Here is a 20,793-nt window from a genome sequence, read left to right on the forward strand (position 1 = left end):
GGTACAAGCATGACTGTATCAAGATATGACATCTGAGGTGGATTTCTATGACCCTGGTTCTTTCCGTACATTCTACAAAGATGCTTGACATCTCCAAAGCAGTGAGGGGTCAGGGGCCTCTTCAAATAAACATGTAACTCAAGGATCTAAATAGGAAAAATATGTCAAACCTACACAAACACTATAAGCTTAAGTGCTACAACAGAAAGTTGCTTTTTTTTCTGAAAAGATTAACTTTACTTACTGCAATAATGGGTGTAATTACCTCTTGCAATATCACTATCAACCTAGCGAGGTGTTTTAAGTGTGAAGAAGTTAAAAGGCAATATGCTCACATTATGTCCTTACATGAAGTGGTACTTGTTTGTTCATCTATAAAATGGAAAACAATTACAAAAAAGCTACATATATAGATAATGTGAGTATGTGTATATATATATATATATATATATATATATATATATATATATATATATATACACTCACCTAAAGGATTATTAGGAACACCTGTTCAATTTCTCATTAATGCAATTATCTAACCAACCAATCACATGGCAGTTGCTTCAATGCATTTAGGGGTGTGGTCCTGGTCAAGACAATCTCCTGAACGCCAAACTGAATGTCTGAATGGGAAAGAAAGGTGATTTAAGCAATTTTGAGCGTGGCATGGTTGTTGGTGCCAGACGGGCCGGTCTGAGTATTTCACAATCTGCTCAGTTACTGGGATTTTCAGCCACAACCATTTCTAGGATTTACAAAGAATGGTGTGAAAAGGGAAAAACATCCAGTATGCGGCAGTCCTGTGGGCGAAAATGCCTTGTTGATGCTAGAGGTCAGAGGAGAATGGGCCGACTGATTCAAGCTGATAGAAGAGCAACTTTGACTGAAATAACCACTCATTACAACCGAGGTATGCAGCAAAGCATTTGTGAAGCCACAACACGTATAACCTAGAGGCGGATGGGCTACAACAGCAGAAGACCCCACCGGGTACCACTCATCTCCACTACAAATAGGAAAAAGAGGCTACAATTTGCACAAGCTCACCAAAATTGGACAGTTGAAGACTGGAAAAATGTTGCCTGGTCTGATGAGTCTCGATTTCTGTTGAGACATTCAGATGGTAGAGTCAGAATTTGGCGTAAACAGAATGAGAACATGGATCCATCATGCCTTGTTACCACTGTGCAGGCTGGTGGTGGTGGTGTAATGGTGTGGGGGATGTTTTCTTGGCACACTTTAGGCCCCTTAGTGCCAATTGGGCATCGTTTAAATGCCACGGCCTACCTGAGCATTGTTTCTGACCATGTCCATCCCTTTATGACCACCATGTACCCATCCTCTGATGGCTACTTCCAGCAGGATAATGCACCAAGTCACAAAGGTCGAATCATTTCAAATTGGTTTCTTGAACATGACAATGAGTTCACTGTACTAAACTGGCCCCCACAGTCACCAGATCTCAACCCAATAGAGCATCTTTGGGATGTGGTGGAACGGGAGCTTCGTGCCCTGGATGTGCATCCCACAAATCTCCATCAACTGCAAGATGCTATCCTATCAATATGGGCCAACATTTCTAAAGAATGCTTTCAGCACCTTGTTGAATCAATGCCAAGTAGAATTAAGGCAGTTCTGAAGGCGAAAGGGGGTCAAACACAGTATTAGTATGGTGTTCCTAATAATCCTTTAGGTGAGTGTATATACACACATACATACACATAATCTTATTTAAATTATGCTGCATATAATTTCTCACCCCATAATATATAATTGCTTTTGTTAACATACTTTAACCAACATTCACACATGTATTTCCATATCAAATTACCTAATATTACATGAATCCTCTTTTCGAATGTAAAGATGTCACATTTATGTTATAAGCTCCGATTCTAATCTTTTAAAAGTCAAAACCAATGAAAACCCATGGGTTACTTTATTGGTGTGTTTTGAGAAGCCGTAATATGCATTAAAGTATTTATAGACCTCTGCAATTCACCAAAACACATTTTAATCCTTCATACTGGAGCCCAATCTTATTTTTCACTTGTGTTTGTTTGCACTAATTGAAAGCGTTCTTGACACAAGTTTCAAATCTCATCTGCCAGGTTTCTTATAAACACAGTGTGCCTCATAGCTTGCCTCACATATGGAGGCTGTTTACAGGGAAAAAAAATCTCTCTCAGATAGAACTGACCCATGCTTAATTTGAAATTAAAATTAGGTTAAAAAAAAAAAACTGGAAGCTAAAAGACTATAAATGTTTATTCATCCAGAATATAACACAACATTCCACCTTTCATGTTGTTCTTAAAGCCTTGTAATCTCAGTTGAACACAGGCATTTATCCAGCTATGAATTTGCTTAAATGCCTACTGGTTTTAAAAAGACTGGAGACTTGACTGCTTGTTTTCCTTTTGGAGCAACTGAGCACATGTTGAGCAAAATTGGACACTCCTTTGACAAATGAAATAGTTATCCACTGCTAGTTAAAATGGACCATGCAAATGTGGCATTCATCAGTTGCTCTCTGATTCACTATAATGTATTACTGCTTCAAAGGTATGATCTGGTTGCAGATCAGATTTTTAATGATGTCTTGACCTGACATCATTACACAATAAGGGGCTTTTACATGCATGGGTCATGTTGGCTTTGTTTTTTGCAATTTGCTGAACACCTTTAACATGGTTCATTGTTTTCCTCTGCAGATAAAAGCAATCAACACTCTGTCTTTATAGTTTGTGGTACAGAAGGGACATTCAGGTTTCTTCATTACACAAAATCTGAAGCCATAGACAAACTCAAATTGTAGTCAGCTAGTGATGTGTGACTCAGGCAAAAAAGCACTTCAGGAAATTTAAATCTAAACACTTTTTTAATTTTAATTTTAAAATATATGTGTTTAAATGAATTATGTGTTATTTGGCTTGTTTGTTAATGAAGTTATCGTTGCATGATTGTTTAAACATGTACAGCTAAGTGTTTGGCAAGGTGAACATCTCAATATTAAAAAAAGGCATAACGCTGCAACAGTAATTAAATAAGGAAATGTAAATGAAAGTTTAACTATCTGAGTTATCTCACTGAACCTTTTTCCCTTTTCAATCAATAGCCTTGATGTAAAGCAGGTTCCCAATCATGGAGCAATGTCTTATATTTTCTAACAAACAGATACAAGTAAACAGCAGAGTTAGATAAAAGCCTCATGTCATAAACTCAGACTTATCATCAATACATACATGAAGGATCTGCCCTATGTACAGTTTGAAAGAGATGGAAGTCATTAGGTGTTTAGGAAATGAAGAACTATCTTCCACAGAGACAGTGAACACTGTGATTGGGAGAAGCACATTACACACATTCTGACATATATTCTCGGCAGAACAAAAAAAAAAACTAATTATATTTAGCATTCACTATATTCAATCACTAGTACTGGACTGGAATAAAGACATGTTTGTAATAATAAATTAACTGGGGGGGAAAAAATGTGCACTGAAATTGAATTATGATAACATCGTTTTAGTTCACTTCTCATTCCATTGTGTGTGTGTGTGTGTGTGTAATGTGCTTTATATGTGTAACACCAACACTCATTATTCTAATAAAAATAGGTATGAACTTGTACATACAAATTCTGACTCTATGAATAATAGAGAAACACATGAGGATTAAGTGTTGATTTTCCAAAGTGCATTTTTCTCTAGCAGGCAGTAATACATCTACAAATAAAAAGTAAGTTATTCTTGCTAAAGCAGTAAAATATTTCACAATGTTTTCTGGAAATCGGTAGCTACAATCTTCAAGGCCAACTGAACAGTATTTCTTGAAAAACTGTCATGTTTGACACAGACACTTCCCTTATTAGCATGAAGATGGTGTAGTGTTTGCTTACTTTATTGTGCTCTGAAACTCTACTTTTAATGATTAATAAATACACAAGCATCATATTACCATTCGTAAACCCCATTCGCCTGCATTCATGCTTTTGGATTTTAAATAACATTTATTTTTTTCTCTATGTGAAACCTAATCTGAGAAAAAAAAAAAAAAACTTCTATTAGCCGTCTGTAAGGTTAGTTAGAAAATGCTAACGAATATAAATAAAAATAGGTTAGTGCCTGTGTGTTTATGTTAATTTAACTACTTGGCAAATACACTATACACACACATACAAATATAAATAAAATCCTGGCATCAGGAGAATATGTCAGAAGCTGCGTTTCGCTGGGCCACTGACAGAGGAGAGAGTAACATGATGAAGTGGAGGTTAGTATGAATTGATGAACAAATACTCCCTCGCAGGATATACAATCGATGAAATTCCTCTGAGTAACATGTCAATGAAACCTGCTGGGAGCAATCAGTCTTTCTGTCGCTTTCCTCAGCATAATCGCTTCGACAGAGAAGGATCTTGAAGGCCTTTCCCAGTGCCTCGTCTGGTACATCAACCTGAGCAACTTGCTGGCTGTGGGCATGACAACATTCCCTCCGAGCCATGGGTTGATTGGACTTTCTCAAACGCCAGAGTTAACTGAATAATATCACAGGTTGCCAGAATGAAAGGCCAAAAAGAAGTGGACCTATCAATAGAAAAATTTCTTTTAATGAAGTTGGAATTTTAAATGGTTGGTAAGCTCTGAAACTGAAGAAATTGTTTGCCTTAAGGCTTTTTGTTTTCTGCAGTGATTTGTGCGCTGCGTTTTAGTTTTCCTACTCTCACTTGTTTGACATTGTCCTTACTGAAGATATGTAAAGGAGCTTCAAATTCAATGCAGACATCATTCTTTCATCTCCATTTTGTGAAGATGGTAGTTGAACTGTTAACTATGAGGGACTAAAGCATCTGCTTTTTCATTGTAGCTTGCAAAATACATATTATATTACAAATTAGAATCCCGTTGCAATGCTATGGGTAGAAATCTTACAGTAACCCACCCGGTGGAATACTACCGATACCCATGGTTAACACAAATAATAATTAAATATCCACAGAATATTACTCCTGCAGTCCACGGACAATTTAAAATTACAGTTTCGGGAGCGATACCTCCTCATGGAAGAATGTCTGTGGAGCACTGTGTTTATTGAGGCTTTATTCTAGAAAACATCCATTTACTTATTCATTTAAATGTTGAGGCCAATACACAAGACATAACTCACTAAAGCTTTTAGGAAAGGAAAAGCTTGTATGCCTGGAGCTAAGTGAAATGTGCTTATGTGGGGATATCTGTGGTTCCCCTTGGGCTGCAACAATAGTAGCAGTGATGTGGCTTGTGACGCCATGTGTCCCTAAAAGCTCACACCACGAGACTGTGCCGCTGCAGACTGACACATCAGCATGAAACCGTGCTACTCGAATTAAAAAACAATTCAAAGGACAGTTCATCTGAAAACAAACAAGGTAGGCAAGGTGAAAGTGGCAATAAAATCTTTAAATATTAAGATGTGGTTTAATGTAAGTCTGATTTCCTTCTAATGAGAAGTTAGAAATGGAATCGCATTGTGTACCTTTATTCAGCTCTAAAGTAATTTAACAGAAATGTGTCTGCTTTCTGTTGGCACAGTCCCTGATTCAACAGAGAAAAGCACTCCTTGAAAAATATTATTAGTATCTGGTTCCACTGGTATAAGAGCATATTAGTACTCTCTGCTAGAGGACATTACTCCTTATCTTTAATAGGGCGAGATGACTGTTCATCTAATAAAATCTGAACCTAAGCAGGTATATTTTTAAGCTGAATAATATGACTTTTTGTATGAATGCTCATTGAGTTACTCCATACTTAATGCAAATGTTGCCCTCACATATGACTGTAGGCTCATCCTTTTTGTATCATATGAGCATGTTTAGGTACTCTAAGTTTCACATTATGTTCTTTAAAAAATAATGTAATTTCTATAACTAAACGTGGGGCATTGATATGCATTGCATAAGGCCAATTTCAGAAATACCAGTGGTGTAGTATGCATTTTAGTCATATCTAAGTAGTTTCTACATTAACAATATTTACTGTTTGGGACAAAACAATTATGAGGTGAAGTAAATACTTTTGGTCACAAATACTCAAATACATTTCTTATATACTCTGTTTTTGTTATTCTGGTTTCTTTCCTTATTTGTTGTCTGGTGTTCATTGCCCATTTTTTGGGGCTGGGGGAATAGGACAGGACCAATTTACCAGCTTTACTGACCCAGCCACTTACTGACAAACAGGTTATAACCCTGGCCCGTAAACTCATTGGAAGCTTCTTAATCATTGTGGCACACTATTTAATTTTTATAATCTTGAATAAGAATAGTTTGACAGGTAGGTCTTTGCAGTTGGATTAATGCTATAATATTTTGGCATAAACTTGAATTAATATTGCAATGAATATGGAATATCCAAGTAATTACCTATTCTTATATTCCCTCACATAACATTTGCATAAATGTGTCAGGGATTTTAAGATTTTGTGCTTATGGCTTTGAGGATTTTGCACAGTATTTATGGATAGTGTTCAGCACATCATATTTATAATCTGTCGTAGCCATTGTAAATTGGCTGAAAACCCTGATTAATATACAGCATTCCTTGATGAAACAATTATGTACAGAAGGCATGTAATTACGTTGTCACGGTGCATAAACACAGAATTGCCAACCTCTATGACTTTCTCATGGGGCCCATCATTTTTCATCGTTTATAGCTTTTTCATTTTCTTTCAAAAAATTCTGAACCACCTTGAAGTTTTGAAAAATCGCTTCTAGAGCAGGGTGAGGAATACGAGTTTATATTGGTTCAATGGTGTCTTGGAAGTGGGATTAAAGTCTTCAGTGTAACTCCTACAAACAATAATAGACATCTGTGCTATATCATGAAACACCAAATAGCTATAACTAGTTTTCCCTGCTTAATTCCACCATCAAGGCAGACTGAAGCAACAATTGCCACTTTCCATATAATTTGCAGACCCTTTATTACTCTTGGGACACTCTACACAGTGTAAACATTTTTATTTAGTTTTATTCTTTAACATATTCCAAACCCTTCCTGAAAGTGCATCAAATGTGAATGTGAAGAGTAACATCTGATTTACCACACTATTATTATTTTCAATATGTAGATAGAGTGCAAGAGAGTTTAAAGCCACAATAATACAAAGAGTATTCAATTATAGATGTGCTAGTTCAATGACTAAACCTATTGGGATATGTGTGTGTGTGTGTGTGTGTGTGGGGGGGGGGGGGTCAGCTTTGCAGTATCATGACATAATATTACATTAACAACCATTGTTACAGACCATTGAACCCCTATACAATGTCTGAAAAGTGTGTGTTATCTTAAGTTAACATGCTAGCAGTAGTATTCAAACATCACTTACTGGAAAAGAGAGAGGACAAATCTCATTAATTTTTAGTTAAAAAGGATTTTTTAATCATTGGTTCCATAACTGCATAATTATTAGGTGTACATCAAAGGAATTACATGAAATCAAACGTTTTATATGAGTATTGTATCTGGAAAAACTGTATTTCTTTAATAACAGGCCTGTCACACTAATCATAGGTAAGTCTTAATAGCATACATTCAAATTTCACTTTTCAGAGACCACCTAAGGTCTATCTGTTTGTCGGTACCAAGTCAATTTCCTTAAATCTGTATACATTTTATATCTCCCAGTCTTCCCAGACTCTTCTCCACCCATTTCATTAGTAAAAGACTAGACAGAAACATTGCATTCACAATTCACCTTTTAGTGTTGGCTGTGATGGTGATGGGCAGTATTGTGCAGTAGTGGTCAGGGCTCTGGGCTCTGGACTCTGGAGTGGAGGATTGTGGGTTCAATCCTAGGTGGGGGCACTGCTGTTTTACCCTTGAGCAAGGTTCTTTACCTAGATTGCTCCAGTATATGCCCAGCTGTATGAATGGGTGAATGTAAAACATAATATTATATCTTACAAAAATTCTAAGTCACCTGGATAAGGGTGTCTGCTAAGAAATCAAATAATTATATTACTCTTGCAGAAATACTACCCAAAATAACTGTGTCCTCAGTGATTTAAACAGTAATAGTCAGTTGAAAACTGCACAGTACCATTAACAGTTTTGTAAGCTGTAATAAAATGAATGATGGCAATGTTCATTACCTTGAGTATTACTGCTGTCCATCTTAAACACAGAGACATTTGTAATATCTTGTTGTGTGGCCAATTGCACCTGTAATTCTCACAGCTTTTATGGGGTTTATAGCCAACATTTACCTGTCTGTCTACTGTGCTATGCTGTTTACTAATACTAATACTAATATATATAAAAAAAAATGGAAAGTAAAACAAACACACAGATACATAAATAATTGATAACTGTTTGCTCTCCTCTACCCTTATCATTTATTAATTACACACATGGATTGCAATAACTAAGTATACAGAATATTTATCTTCTACATGTGATCCTGTATGTATTACAAAACTAAAAACTTTAAAAAAAGTTTGTCTTGCTTTTCAAAACAACTCCTCTCTCTATACATTTGTGTGTGTGTGAATTGTATCAAGATCAATTTCCTACTGAATACCAAGTATAGAAAGTGTTTCAAATCTTAAAATATGCCGTTATATGATACAAAATCACACAATATGTATTCAAGTAAGAAGCAGAGTTTAATTTAATGTTGAAGAACTAACATAAACATGTCCCCAGCAGGCCTGTCACGTTTTCTCAGGTCCGATGGCTCTCCTTATTTTTAAGTAGGAGCCACAGTGTTAATTAAGGGCGACGCGCTACTTGAAGGACGCAGTCACTCTTTTCTGTTCCTCCGGCTGCTTGTCACCCCAGCAGACGGCGGCAATAGGGAAGGGGACAGGGCAGCATGTTCTCCGTCACTTTCTATTATCGGCTTATTTCATCATCCTTTGAAGATCAATGGGCATAACAATGGAACTCAACTATTTTAGAATGATACTGAAAAGGAATCCCAATCGCCCAGATTCCAGCTATATATATTAAACGAAAGTAGCATATGCACTGCAGCAGTATTTTTCTACATCCTTGAGTTCTGTAAATATACTTGGCAGAAAAAAGAAGACTACAAGGTGAATTTTCTTCTCTCCATGCCTGTAAAAAGGAAATGTACTTGGCTCTTTCTTTTAGTGCCTGCATATATGTATACCATCTACTTATTCTCTAGTTTGAAGAATGCTGCTGTAATTGATTGTGTTATTGTTGGTTTTTGATTCAAAACAAATTCACCCACAATACAGTATTTGAATAAAACCTTTTTTTCTTTTAAATACCATGCCAACTACTTATGTCACATGTGCACATATTTCAAAAATCATTTACGTTACTTATTGACATCAATTTATTTTTACAAACATCTACAAATAGACGCTGCCGTTTTCCATATTCATCAGAAACTTTGCTACGCTTGCTGTTATGTTATGATTGAAGAATGAAGCTCTGAAACACCCACAACATTTTCTGCATATCAGTTTAACAACACGAGCCTATGATTTTGCAAGACAGGTTGAGATGTGGTAAATGCCAACACCCTTTTCTCTAGTGTCGCCATATGCTGCTGTAATGTTTGTAATTCAATTTATTTTCAAATGCCAGGCAGACACATCACAATTATTTTGAATGTACACACAGACTGTTAATGAATTTCCCTTGCTTGTCGTTGTCATCAGCGAAAGTGCAATTGAACAGCTATTATTTTTCCTTTAACGTATGTGTTTCCCATCCAAATGTAATTGGTAATGCATATCAATATAAATAAAGACGTGCTGTAACAGCACAGAAATACACATTTCTCATTTTGTTACTGATGCTTTCCTTTCTGTGACAAGTAAACCAAGAGTGTGTGTGCGATTTTAAGTCACCTATAGCACTATCATAAACATATAATCCACTACTTTTCACATATTTGTTTTCACAGTCCTATGACAAGAGGTATAATTTTAATGAAAGGAATTTTTTATAACATTTTCCCTAGGTGTATAATTCATTCTGTAAGAGGTTCATTCCAGCACTATCTCACTGCAGCCATGGACAAAGACAATTCCATTTATTTCAAATGTATTTATGCTCCTCATTCTGCAACCCAACCATTATCTGTGCATGTATATGGCAATGTGAGGAAATCCACAGCATACTACTATGCATATCACGTTTCATAGGTATAAAATGATAAGCTGTCTAAATAACCGTTGCATGCATTTTATATTTCATCATTCAGAATATAGAAACCAATGCTACTCGTTCCCTCAATGAATAATACAGCATCTTTAAAATCATTCAGGGCTATGGAGCTGAATAAAATGGCCAATTGTACAAAACCACAACAGATGGCATAAACCTACTAAATCTGACCTTTGTTTCACCTCCTACTCCCCCTCCAATCTCTATCTCCATTCCTATAGAGTCCACCATACTCTCTACCTTCTCCTCAGCTAAGCGTTTTGGTGTCACTAGACCCTCCCTCTCCCACTCACAGGATATCTGCACTCTTACACACTCGTCAGTTCGTTAGCAACCTGACTGTTCCTATTCAATTACTCCTCACCCACTGTCCCAACTAGACTAGCGCAACTCCCTCCTGGCTGGCCTTTGCTCTTCTGATGTTCTTATGGTTCCATGTTTATGATTTTGTTTGCAATGACCAGGGTTTATTTTCTTACTGCCCTGATCTGACCAGGTTAACCCACTACACCGGTCTCTTCACTGGCGGCCAACCAGAGCTCACTCTCAGTTTAAGACTGGTTCTGCCATACCGCAATCTTGACCAGACCACCTCCAGACACCCCCTCTCTTCATGCTTTAGATAAGATGACTTTGGAGACCACACTTCCTCTACTCATCGCCCCAGAGCGGTGGAACCAAGCAATTAAGGGGGGGGGGGGTATTGCCCATGCCCATTCCCTGAGCACCGGCCAGAGCCCGCTCAAGACACGCCTGTTCTGACTGCACCTGCAATATCTCACAGCCTGACAATATGATACTTAACCCTCAATGCACTCACTCAATGTCTGCAGTTATCTGCTCCCCAACTCCCTAGTGTTGATCCTTTATTATATCTGTACTTGATATTTTCAGTTTAAATTGCTTTACTTCAAACTGCATCTCTACTATTGGATGTATGCCTGATGTGACCAGTTCCACATTTGTGCTTTTACTACCCTGTAACAGAATCTTGCACTGTATGCTGTAAGTTGATTTACTTCAATAAGGACTAATATGGTATATTGTTTTCCATTACTGTACTATGATTTGTAAAACATATCACTTCATCACCAAAATACAAAAGATTCAAAAACGTATGATCACAGTCTTTAATTAACTGCACTGTTTTCCTACCCAATCCAGAAAGTTCAAAACAGTCTTGCAGTTGAAGGAATTATTGACTGGAATCTGAAGGGCAGTTGCAAATCCTTGATTGGGTGTTTGACTCATCATAGCCATATTCATGCTGCAGCTAATTGGGTTTCCTTACACTCAGTTGGCCTAATATTATAATTATTTTTTGATGCGTGTATCTATACACGTGAAGGTCTTTAATTGAATCAAATTATTATTATTATTATTATTTTAATTTTAGATTTGCACCTGGATTCATCAGATATACAAATGCAGAAATACGAGTATTTATTATTTCTGTAGCAAATCTGCTATTCAAGGTAGTCCTTAAAATGTTCAAATTTGGTGTGCATAATTTATTGTAATTGCAGCTTTTTTAATCCAAACCCACTGTCAAGAAGAAGCAGAAACAGTAGAAAAAAAAAAAAAAAAAATGAAGAAATAAAACACTGAATTGAATTCAGGGGTGCTGTTATTTTTAGCCAAAGCAGCAATAATTACCCAAGCAATGTCTAACAAAATTGTTCAGGCTCGGCTAGGCAATTAGGGCAGGCGGAGTGCCTAATGGAGAGAGGAATTACATAGACCTTTCCCCCATTAGCCTCAATTTACACAAGGAAATTTACTGAGTGTGGTCAAGGCATGATTTCCAAACATGATTATAGCAATATCACACATTGATTTATTGGGGTGTGGCACAAACTGATGTTTCAATCAGAGGTTCAAACAGCATAGCTGCAGGTATTTTTTCAATTAAGTTCAAGGAAAAATGCTTAAACAGTAAGGCCAACTGAAAACAATGTGACACCTTACATGTATAAGAGAATAAGGGGAAAAAAAGTGCAAAAAACGACATGTCCTAAGAGGAAATAATCTAATAAATTCCCTGGAAATTGATGATTGCACCACAATAAAAATAAATAAATGCAAATATCAGAAGAGTGGAAAAAATTTAGAGAAACCTATATAGTAGTGATGAGTTGAGGACTCAATAAACACCAGAGAGATACCAGATGTGAATCCAGAAGAATTAGGCTAATGTCATGAACAAGATGAACAATGGAAAACAACCCGGAGATGATGGAATCACAGTGGAGATACTAAAAGCAGCTGGAGTAGAAATGGAGAAGATTCTTGAAAGAGTTTTCACATAGTGTCTCAGAATTAAGCAAATCCCAGATATATGGGACAACATAACTGAAACAAATGGAAACCTCTTGGGGACACACACACATATATACAGTATGCATGTGTGCATATAATCACAAGCATATCCCAAGGATAATATAAATGCTTTTTGAGACTCAAGTCAATATACTCTATACATAACTGCGTGCATGTGTTATTTCTTATGGAGATCTTCTGATTATGAGTGTGTCATTGCTGTCTATTTTTACTATTTGTATGGCAAAAACTGTCAGCATGAATGCATGATGTACAAGACTTTTTGACACCTGCACCCACAAAACAGAATCAGATTAACACAAAATATATTTTGGAGTGAGAATAAAGCCAGAATGAGTATTGAAAATTCACAGTATGGTTAAAGAAGTGAAACCAATGAGAGCCATCACAACAGACTAGATATATACAGTGCATCCGGAAAGTATTCACAGCGCTTCACTTTTTCCACATTTTGTTATGTTATTCCAAAATTGATAAAATTCATTATTTTCCTCAAAATTCTACAAACAATACCCCATAATGACAACGTGAAAGAAGTTTGTTTGAAATCTTTGCAAATGTATTAAAAATAAAAAACAAAAAAACGCACATGTACATAAGTATTCACAGCCTTTGCCATGACACTCAAAATTAAGCTCAGGTGCATCCTGTTTCCACTGATCATCCTTGAGATGTTTCTACAACTTGATTGGAGTCCACCTGTGGTAAATTCAGTTGATTGGACATGATTTGGAAAGGCACACACCTGTCTAAATAAGGTCCCACAGTAAACAGTGCATGTCAGAGCACAAACCAAGCCATGAAGTCCAAGGAATTGTCTGTAGACCTCCGAGACAGGATTGCATCGAGGCACAGGTCTGGGGATGGGTACAGAAAAATGTCTGCAGCATTGAAGGTCCCAATGAGCACAGTGGCCTCCATCATCCGTAAATGGAAGAAGTTTGGAACCACCAGGACTCTTCCTAGAGCTGGCCGCCCGGCCAAAGTGAGCAATCTGGGGAGAAGTCAGGGAGGTGACCAAGAACCCAATGGTCACTCTGACAGAGCTCCAGCGTGTCTCTGTGGAGAGAGGAGAACCTTCCAGAAGAACAACCATCTCTGCAGCACTCCACCAATCAGGCCTGTATGGTAGAGTGGCCAGACTGGAGCCACTCCTCAGTAAAAGGCACATGACAGCCTGCCTGGAGTTTGCCAAAGGCACCTGAAGGATTCTCTGGTCTTATGAAACAAAGATTGAACTCTCTGGCCTGAATGGCAAGCATCATGTCTGGAGGAAACCAGGCACCGCTCATCACCTGACCAATACCATCCCTACAGTGAAGCATGGTGGTGGCAGCATCATGCTGTGGGGATGTTTTTCAGTGTCAAGAACTGGGAGACTGGGAGTCAGGATCGAGGGAAAGATGAATGCAGCAAGGTACAGAGACATCCTTGATGAAAACCTGCTCCAGAGCGCTCTAGACCTCAGACTGGGGCGAAGGTTCATCTTCCAGCAGGACAACGACCCTAAGCACACAGCCAAGATAACAAAGGAGTGGCTACAGGACAACTCTGTGAATGTCCTTGAGTGGCCCAGCCAGAGCCCAGACTTGAACCCAATTGAACATCTCTGGAGAGATCTGAAAATGGCTGTGCACCGACGCTCCCCATCCAACCTGATGGAGCTTGAGAGGTCCTGCAAAGAAGAAAGGGAGAAACTGCCCAAAAATAGGTGTGCCAAGCTTGCAGCATCATACTCAAAAAGACTTGAGGCTGTAATTGGTGCCAAAGGTGCTTCAACAAAGTATTGAGCAAAGGCTGTGAATACTTATGTACATGTGCTTTTTTTGTTTTTTATTTTTAATAAATTTGCAAAGATTTCAAACAAACTTCTTTCACGTTGTCATTATGGGGTATTGTTTGTAGAATTTTGAGGAAAATAATTAATTTAATCCATTTTGGAATAAGGCTGTAACATAACAAAACGTGGAAAAAGTGAAGCGCTGTGAATACACAGATGCACTGTATACACACTTAATAACTATGACACGCTTCAGAGTACACAATGGAATCAAAGAGAAAAAGTTTCCATTTACTAATCATTGAAAATGAATTACCAAAAATAAGGGGGATAAGTAGACTTCATGTCTACCATTTTTATTGAAATGAAAGAACATTAACCCTGCTAGGGTACCATGGGGTCTCTGTGACCCCACCCCAATGGTACGGTCAATGTAACTTTTTTCATGGTACCAGAGCAGGGTTAAACAAATTGAAGACTGTCTATTTGAACATTAAATCAATTATCCACTAACAATTATCCACCTCTAGACATTAAATCTGTCAAATTAAAATGTGCAATATAAATATATAGTGTAAAAAAAAAAGTGTATCAATAAAACTATTTCAGTTATATTTCAAGACATGTCTGACTGAATTGCTTGAAAACCTTGACAATTAATTTTGTCTTACACATAACTCAAGCAGGCACAACTGATCCATGTAGCAAGATGTAGGAACTGAGTTTTAACCTATCTGTTCTTGATTAAGTAGTTCATAGCTTCATTAAAGGATGAAAAAAATGCTCGTTCATTTTGCTTTTAACAGAGAAGTATGTCAATCCACAGCTTTATTTCTTTCTATAGTATGTGGGTAAGTGTCCCTATTGGATTGGATCAGAGGAGGAAGCTCTATTCTCTTAAGAGCATTTCCTAATAACTGGATTTATACATTTCATCTGAGGGACTTCAAGTTTAGCCTGTGACCTGCAAAGGTACAGGCAATTAAAAGCAAGTGCTAGTCTGTCACAGGAAATAAAAAAGCTCAAGGCACCTGACCCACTTTGAGTTGAAAGTCTTTTTTAATAAAGAAAGTTTGGTAAACTGTCAAAAAATATAATGGCTCGTGTTACAGTGTGTGATTGCAATCAATTTTTATTAATTATTTTTTCAGAGTCCTCTTTCAAACATGGGGCATAAATTAATATTTTAGAGTAAGTTAATTTTAAGCTCTTGAAATGCTTGATTTCCATATTGCTGAATAATGTTAATGAAGGGACACAGAGTTCCAGATGTGGATAGAAAAATGTGACAAAAGGAAAAAAAACAACAATAAAAAGTTGTTGTATGACAATACATCAGTCAATTTGATGTCTTATGAAGTTGTGCATCTTAAACAAGAATGCACTGCATTGGAAAGACAAGGATTTAAAATCAATTGGAATTGGGTTTCACATTTTTCCAGTTCCAATGGTGTGTCACTTAATATATCGCTAACGAATACCATCTGACCCTAGATCAAAGAAGCTTCATTAAGGCAATTGTTGTGAATCCTTTAAAGATGACAGACCTCTTTAGTGTGAATTAAGTGCCCTTTGTTATTCATTGGCATAAGCCCAGACTTGTCCAAACACAGAAGCTTAACTGCATGTCATACCTACAGCATCCTCATTGAAGAGTAAACCATTTCTTCATTATTAAATGTTCAGGTATTATTTTGTTTTTGTGCCAAATAGTTCAGATTACACACTTTAAATGTTAAAGCCACAATCCCTATTTCAGATAATGTATTCAACCTAAACCTATAAGTCATGTGAAGTGTAAAGGTTCTATAGACTTTTGACAATGTCAAACTAAACCTTGGTTGCGACTTCACTAAAGCTAACTGAAGGGTCAAAATGACAGTAAGGCCGTTTCTCCTGCTCATCCAAAAGCTATAATTTACAAAGTGTCAGGAAATATCTCCTCACTAGCTGCTCTGCCTGTAAATTCACACCAGTCCACGGGGATTAGGAAACATGGAGTGACCGCAAATGTGTAATCTGAGTGTACTGAAGGGAAGCAATGTGCATCCGCCTACCGAAGACAACAGAGTAAAAACACACAGATTTATCTTGTAAAACTCATCCGAGGCCGGGTTTAAAAAAAAAAAAAACGTATTTATGTTGATCTTGGTTCATCTTAACCTCTTATATAATATAATAAAATGGATTAGTGTAGAATTCAGTAGCAGACATCACTAAGCAGAAGGTGTGAAAAAGTACATGATCTCTTATTCAAGAGTAGCTCCTCATATGAGCAGACACACAACAAGGGTGCAAAGGTAGAATGCAAAGTTGTTGTTTTTTCCTCAGGGGGCATCGGGTGCATTGCAAAAAGGATCCCTTAAATAATAGATTTTGCATTTGCCACTGTGGTTAAATGCATAAAGACCTATAACCTTGGTTAAGTAGAAATTTATAAAGCAGAAAATGTAAACCAATTTGTTATTCATGCTGTGTTGTTGGTACTTTGTTTGAGCCTGAAACAATTATAAATCAAAATCTGAATGTTTAAATTGCTGTGTTGTTGAGTAATCCCTCAGCCTTAAAATTATAGCTAAAATGACAATAAATTAAGACAAAATTTAATTTGTGCATCTTACTTGAGGGAAAATTTAAGGGATCAGTGAATCAAATCATTAAAATAAAATCCTTTAATCTATCTCCTTTTCCCCTACCAACCTAGCATGAATGAAGGAGTTAATTACTGGGATTTTAGTTTTCCAATGTTGCAGTTCTTCACCTAACCATCAGCAATTTTTCACTGGTATAAATTAAGGCTGTAACCACTGCTTGAGTCTTGCCAAGAGCAAATCTAGTTCAGAATCTATATGGAAACTGAAGATAAACAATGAGATCTCTGAGTCAACTATGACATGAATATTTATTTTCGTTTTATATTATGAATTACAGAAACCAATAGAGATTAGCATTTTTTTAATTTTAACTTTTTCTCCATAAAGAAAATAGAATAGAAACACAGGACAAAATTTCCCTGTGAGCTCTCTGCCTAATTCATCATCGGTACACAAGACTGGAATGGTCCATCATGCATGGCAGGCAAAGACATTGACCACTACAAGCCCATGATACATCTGCCAGAGATGTAAAGAAACAGATGTCTTAATCTTGCCTTTTGGAGTACCTTCTGTAGCGTGTTACTAGATTGTTAGCGTGACCAAAAAAAATTGTTCAGATATAATGAGGTTACTTTACACTTTAATTACTTTGTATGTTATGTGCTGCCAAATCAAAACAGTGAAGTTAAGGCAAATTGCATGCTGTGAGGCTTTAGGTATTTTTGATGGGGGGGGGGTTCAAGGCAGCATTTAAATATCTCAGCCAAAATATTTGTATACAAATACTAAGCCATCTAATCAGTCAGTAGCAAACACGTTTATGTATATTATATATTATATGTTAACTTTGTGTAAAAAAATAGCAGATAAGAAATTAACAAACATAAATGGCATTAAAGCTTTAAAGGTTTCTAAGCTTCATATGATTTATCTCACAAATGAATGTTATGAATTGTTTCAGGATGCAACAAAAAATATCTTGTTAAAAGTAATTGTAAATTGCCATTGAAAAAGCAACAAACAAAATGTTACTGAAGAAAAATGTACATCATGCTGCAGGTAGAATAAGAGGAATCATTTCAGGTCGATATCAGAACATGAGGGTTTTATAAGGCTTTTAGACACTTCAGAGCCATTATGAGTGATCTTGAAAGTAAAGTCAGAGTAAATCGAGTTTTGGAAAACCTCTTAAATGAGTTTGAGAAGAAGCTTGCATTATAAAAGGCGGTTTAAGAATAGCAGAAATCTAGAAAACTAGGTGGCATTAATGTTGTGCTTTAATCACTGGTGTAATACGCATGCAGCTGAGGTTTACAACACTCAATGCCTTATGAAAATAAGGGCTTTTAATATAAGCTCATTCAAGAAACCCTCTGTGAAATGTAGCACAATCCAAAAATCTATTCACAAAATCAATCAAGTTGAAATGGATCTGTATGTTATATTATATACACATGCACACACGCACACACACAAACAACCAGTCAAAAAATTTAGAACACCCCCATTTTTCCAGTTTTAATTGAAATGTAAGCAGTTCAAGTCCAGTGAATAACCTGAAATGATACAAAGGTATGCAGTAAATTGCCAGAGGTTAAAAAAAAAAAAGGTTAGGTTACCAAAAACTGAAAAATAATGTACATTTCAGAGTTATATATTGTGTTACTACAGCCTCTTAAGCATTATTTGGCAGTGTTACATGCAGCTCCTGTGCATAGAAGTTACACTGTATTCCTACAATGCACACATCATTTGAAAGCTTATTCTCTTTTCTACCAGCGCGTCTAATTCTCAAACACATCCGATTCCGTGTCGCCCACCGTCATTCAGCCCAGGATGGGGTAGTCTCATTCAGACGGTCACAGATCACTCAGTTTCGATCGGATTTCTTTGCAAATATTATTATTTGATGTTCTATCAAGCACAGTGAAGTTCAAATCCAATTATGTAAAATTGTTGTGTATTAGTACACTGTAAACAGTTTTCCATTTTGACATTTTGAGTCCTCTACGAGTTTGTGTTGCTTCTACCAAAACGTGGATGCTCTTGTTTTGATCAGTACACTGTCTGTCAGAATATGTCATAATTGTCAATATTTTCTGAGATTTTGTATTCCTACTCAGACTAATTATCCCCTCACCCCCATTTCAGAATGCAGAGGGGGGTGTAAATGCTGGGGGGTATAAAAAAACATGTTTTTCACATCAGAGAATGCTTCACATCATTAGAAAGATGAGAGTCTCAGCTTTCATGGGATACCAAACACTTGGCAAACAACACAACAGTGAAGACTTGAGATTAAAGAGAAGTACACGGATTTGGTGCCCTTTTTAAGGGCGATTGTATCAGGGTGGCTGCGGCCCCCCCTGGCCACCCCTTGGCAGCGCCACTGTTAAAGAGGGACATCGACTGCTCTGGACAGCAAATATCCACTCAGTTCAGGACAGCCAATGGCCCTGCCCACCTTCCAGTGATTACTCAAGACACATCTGTTCAGACTGTACTTGTAATATAGCAGCTTATTCTCCTGAGCTGTTCCTGCGTACTTATACATTGCAAGATCTCCTGTTGTTTACTGTGATTTCTCCTATGCTGCCTCCCTTTCACCACATAACTAAGACATCACTGCATCATGTCTGTACTTGTTACCTCTCTGAACTAGGATGTATGCTTTGTATTTTATATTAACTGCACTTTTATTAATCTTAAATTGTACTTTGTATTAATGCTTAAATTGAATTTTGTATTGAATTGTATTACTGTAATTTTTGTAATGCTTGTGTAACCTGTAAGTCGCACTGGATAAGGGCATCTGCCAAACAACAAACAAACAAGTTAAAACTGTAAATGTACTATAAAGCATCTTGTTTGCGTATTAGCATAATACAATACACAACGTCCCTGTAAATGTGACACAATCTGTTGAGAATTCAATATTTTTTCCTCTTCGGATTATCCTCTATGGAGTAAAACAAATTCAACATTAAGCTTTCATTTTGTCTCATACGCAGTTTACTAATGTGGTCTGCACTTAATATCATATTAAGCATGTTTCCTGAGACGGTTTCTAATGTTTTCACTTCTCTAAAAAGGAAAGAATAATAAATTAACGCTGTGCCAATCACCACCAACCACTTGACTTGGAAGATAGAGATCCATGACAAGGCCTTTAATTTTAGCTGCTGGTAAGCCAGTGTCTGTCACAGACTAATCATATTAAGCCTATTATCATCCATACTAAAGCTGAGGGATTCAAAGATAAACTTGTTTTTGTGTTCATTTTAAATTTTTAATGCACTCATGTCATGGTGCTGATAAAGAATGAAAGAGCACATCGACGAGATGATAATAAACACTTCCTTGGATCGCATTTCCACATAGTTCCAGTAATCCACATCATTTGGCAAATGAAAAAAAAATCCCAAACAGTTGAACAGACCACAATAATGAAAACTCTAGAAGTAAATAACCTGCATAACAGTATGGTTGGACATAAAATGTGCGCATTGAATCTAATGTCTATGAGAGTTTTACTATAAATACAAATGCATACACTGAACAAATGTGGGATCTTCGTGATTTATCTTTCTTACTTAAGACGTGAAAGGAATTACGGACCAGTCAGGGTTCAGGGAATACTGTTTTTGCTTCATATCACATTTAACCCATGTCTTATTTAAAAGGTATAATTGATTCAGTAAATCATCCTAAACTTTCACAAGTTCTCAAACTCAAAATCCTGTAGCAAAGACCACAAAATGACATACCTGGTCGAGCCCCAGCGTCTCAATATCAGCATCTGCAAACAGGCTGACTCCAGTCTCCACGTTTCCAACCTGTGGATGATAAAGGGGTAAAGGAAAGTTCTGTTAGATCAAAAGAA

At 36.8% G+C, this 20,793-nt stretch overlaps 1 long non-coding RNA gene across 1 annotated transcript in view; it reads right to left on the minus strand.

Annotated features, from left to right (window-relative positions):
* LOC136762776 (uncharacterized) overlaps window positions 1-20,793 on the minus strand; it is a 203,251-nt gene that overhangs the window by 49,801 nt on the left and 132,657 nt on the right. The window contains exon 3 of the long non-coding RNA XR_010820893.1: window positions 20,678-20,746. This is a non-coding gene — a long non-coding RNA (uncharacterized LOC136762776). The remainder of the gene's footprint in view (window positions 1-20,677; window positions 20,747-20,793) is intronic.

Source organism: Amia ocellicauda, chromosome 11 (assembly GCF_036373705.1).
Source record: "Amia ocellicauda isolate fAmiCal2 chromosome 11, fAmiCal2.hap1, whole genome shotgun sequence".
In the NCBI taxonomy this organism is placed as follows: domain Eukaryota; kingdom Metazoa; phylum Chordata; class Actinopteri; order Amiiformes; family Amiidae; genus Amia; species Amia ocellicauda.